The sequence below is a fragment of the Rutidosis leptorrhynchoides genome, chromosome 4, assembly GCF_046630445.1.
Source record: "Rutidosis leptorrhynchoides isolate AG116_Rl617_1_P2 chromosome 4, CSIRO_AGI_Rlap_v1, whole genome shotgun sequence".
Lineage (NCBI taxonomy): Eukaryota > Viridiplantae > Streptophyta > Magnoliopsida > Asterales > Asteraceae > Rutidosis > Rutidosis leptorrhynchoides.
Window position 1 is genome coordinate 356,476,094 of NC_092336.1, and position 4,219 is coordinate 356,480,312.

The 4,219-nt window shown below is 29.8% G+C and overlaps 1 long non-coding RNA gene across 1 annotated transcript; it reads left to right on the forward strand.

The window, feature by feature from the left end:
- The first annotated feature begins 210 nt into the window (after positions 1 to 210).
- On the forward strand, positions 211 to 3,733 carry LOC139844271 (uncharacterized). The gene is made up of 5 exons (XR_011757892.1): positions 211 to 323; positions 488 to 571; positions 1,098 to 1,208; positions 1,324 to 1,559; positions 3,586 to 3,733. It is a non-coding gene; the product is annotated as an uncharacterized lncRNA (long non-coding RNA).
- Positions 3,734 to 4,219: the final 486 nt, after the last annotated feature.

The following is a 4,219-nucleotide window of genomic DNA, read 5'->3' on the forward strand; positions in this document are numbered from 1 at the left end:
ATTTATACATTAATTTGTAATTACATATAATATATTAACCTTACATTTCATTAATTATGTAATACTTATTTTATATAATAATATATTTAAATATTTAATATATATATATATATATATATATATATATATATATATATATATATATATATATATATATATATATATATATATATATATATATATACAATTTATTAAAGATCATATATATTTATTTTGGAGGAATTGGAAGCTAAGGTTTTGAGAAATCGCAATTAGGGCTTAACCTAACGTCGTGGAGGTGAATTTTTTGCATTTCATCACCATCTTCATCCCTCAAAGATTTGGTAAGAACCCTAATCTTGACTTTTGTTAGTAAGATTTTGATATTGAGTGATTTTGTGAATTTTCTTTGTATTTTTGTTTGGATCTGTTACGTTTGTTCTTACCTTTGCTTGCTTCACACTTAATTTTTGCTTTTGTTGCTTATCTTTTATTTTATTTATTGAAGGCAATAGATGTTTCAAAGATGAAGATGATGATTTACCTCTTTCATCATTCGTAATGTAAATGTTACAGTCTGATTCTTTGAAAGGTATAATCTTAGTTTTTTTATTTCGTTTTATGTTTAAAATCATCATTATATATACTAGAGAAATATTAGGAATAGTCTGAGATTCATATAGATTTATAAGGAATAGTCTGACATACATTTTGGTTGAAGATGTTAAGATTCAAAGTTTTATTTTTTATTTTGCTTTAATCTCATGACAAGGAAGACCATTCTCCGGTTGATATTGTTCAAGGTAAGTTCATTGGTTTTTTTTATACGAATGATCAAATTTCAGGTCTTTCTAATTGTGCTAGCGCACAATATTTTTTAATCTGAAATTATAATGTTGGATTTGACTTTGTTATATACTACACAATAATGTTATATAGTCTTTTTATTTTGATTAAATAAGATTACTGGAGATGGATTATATGCAGATTTGTCAAATAAGAAACCCATATGCCTATTAAAGGATGTTATTATTATTATGGTGATTGTTACATCATGTATGAGTTTGCCTCTTAGGTGAAAGAATGCCTTAAATACTTATTATATTGTATCCTTGCAGCATGGTAAACGCTATGAGAGGGTAAAGAGCCTTTTAGGTACAATGGCCTTTTATGAATGTATCTTGCGGTGAAGAATATTGATTTTCTGAAAGGCTTTAGCTACGTATGAGGTAAATTCGTCTTCACTTTTATAAATGTATTTGTTGGTTGGTCCTTTTAGTTGTAACTAGAGAATTTTTCTCATTTGCCAAAATATTGATTTGACCAAATTGCAAAGCGATGTAGGGATGGTAGAAGCAATAGTGGAAGTTGAAGCTAATATTGAATTGTTGTGGTCATACTTGGAAGGAACTTTTCTAAGCATGTCCTTTATAAACAAAATTGATGCTTCAATTTTTCTCCCATGAATGTGACATATGGGATTCAGAAAATGAACTTGCATCTACTGAACTCATATTTCAATGGGAATGAAAAAAGCTTCAAAGTAGTTCATCAAGAAATTATGCTCATATGAAAGCAAGGTACTGAAATTCCTTTTGACCCATTTACTAATTCATTAATTTTGTTTAATTTAGGGTTTTGTACAATTAAAGAGTTGGATTTGAATTGGGGTCAGTTTAACGAATAATATTGGTGTGAGTTTTGCCCATAGATGCCTTGAGGATTTTCTTCGACTTTTGTGTATGTGTATGTGAGGTTTTTGTACATTTGGTAAAGTTTGAGAAAAAGTAGGTTTTAAGATGTGTTTTCTAATTGGAAAACAACAGGGATAATTCATGTTTGAAGTAAAAGAGTAGATGAGTTTGAGTCATAAATTTCCATCTGACTGTTGTCCAGTTAGTAGATAATTAGGATGTATAACATTTTACAAGATACATGTTGTTAATATCATTTTGTGTTGGGGCAGCATTACTCGGTCTTTGTATAATATCATTAGTGTTGGAGTTTAGTGTTTTATATGAGTATTTATATGAGTGTATTACTCGAGATATATTTGTTCAAAGTATAACACAAGTCAGTCTGTTTAACCCTTAAAAGGGTTGGAATTGTCACACTTATATATATATATATATATATATATATATATATATATATATATATATATATATATATATATATATATATATATATATATATATATATATATATATATATATATTGTTGGGATTTAACAAGTTCATAAACATACTTGAAACATTTAAAGATCAAATTAAGCGGAAGCATGAAGTATTACCATTTTAGAACTTGTTATACTTTAACCAATTGAAGTTAAATCCCAATTAGGATCAAGTTGTGAAACATACTTACATACTAGAAGCAAGAAGAGAGTATATACCTTCTCCTAGCTAGTTGATAGATGATGATGATGAAGATGATGATGAATGGAGCTCCAAAAGTATGAAACCTCAAGTAGATATACCCCAAACTTTGCACCAACACACTAGCTTTTAGTTAGGATTTATTTGACACTTAATTAGAACTTGCAAAATCAATTGAAGAAGCCTTTTCTTCCCTCTTTTGGTCACGGCAAAAGGACAGCAGCAGCAAGCAGTTTTGCAGTTTTATTTTGATGTGTATAAGTGTATTTTTCCAAGTCTTACTTAAGTCAAGCTTTGGTAAACTACTTAAGCATGTGCCTTAGTAGTTGTGCTATCTTAAAAGTGACAAAACAAGGCATCGGTGTCTCCTAGGAGACTTCAAAATTCTGCACACTTTCAATTATATAATAATGTTTATATTTTATAAAACTTGTTATAAAATACTTGTAATTTATATAAAACTTATTATATAAAGTATGCATTTGTTAAGTCACTTATTTTATAAATCAATTTTATAAAATATAACACAACATAATTATTTAAACCTATAAATAATTAAATCCACATCATATATAAATTATCCAAATAATTTATCTCAAGTGATTATAATTTAGAAAACCGATTTTCTAAAGTTCAAGTGTCGCGTATTTATTTAACAATCCAACCGTTAAAATAAATACATATAAAGTGTTGGTTAGCTTGTTATTGAGTATGACCCGACTTGGATCATAACATAGTGGCCACGTTAATTTAATATGTCTTTCGGGCATACGAAATACCTTCATATATGTGTGTGTGTGTGTGTGTGTGTGTGTGCGCGCGCGCGAGCGCGCGCGCCCGTGTGTGCATGTTCCAACCCTTTAAGACTGAAAAATGGTGATGTTGGAACTGACTTGCCAGTAATTTTTGATAAAGATTGCTTTTTTAAAGAGATTATGAAGTTGGTTATCTTAGATAATTACATTGAATTATAGCTTTTAGAACTTGGATAGTTTTTTGTTCTAAAATAAGTTCTTTTACCCAAAACAGAGATCAGACAAACATTAATTTTATGTCCTTTTTTACTACCTATAAACTAAGATGGTTGTTAATTGTTGATTGTTGTTATTGTGGTGGTGGTGTTTCGGATGGTGACCTTATTGGACTCAAAATGTAAGTGCTAATTATTGTGTAGTTATCTCAATTCAGCAACGAAATGCAACATCAATATCTATTTATTGATTTGTAGGTAGTGTACAATACAATAAGAGTGGATTTCAGTTGCATTGGAAGCAAATAAGGCTGTTTCAGTTGAAGTAAGTGGGTAATGGAGATGGGGGTCTTCAGAACAAGTGACTTTAGAGTGGATTTTTTTTTTCATTTTGTATGTAATTCATTCATGTAGGTGATCAGGAGTTCGTAACTTGGCCCACTCCCTGTATGTTTTTTTGTATCTTGGTGATAGACTTATAACATTCTATTTATAGAAATGTCAATTTAATAACGTTTATCAATTATAAGATATTATTCATCAATTTTCTTTTAACAACCCCGTGATTCCAAGGGTCTATAACTAATATAAGAAGAAATATGTTCGATGCAATTTATCACGTTTGGACACCTGTGATCACGTATGAGCCAAAAGTGAGATTCCCCATGTCACCAAATGTGGCATTAATTGTCACCAAATGTGGCATGCTCAAATGAGCCGCATGTCAAGGAAAGTTGATCGGGTCGAAGACATTTCCAAAGATTAATGAGAAAACAATGCCGCGGTCAAGGAAAAGTAAAGGGGTGGTCGTTCGTAGATCCAAATTTGATGGTTAATTTGTTTCGTTCGTTGATTCGTTTGGTTTTTGTCTCCTTTTGTTATTTGGTTAGTT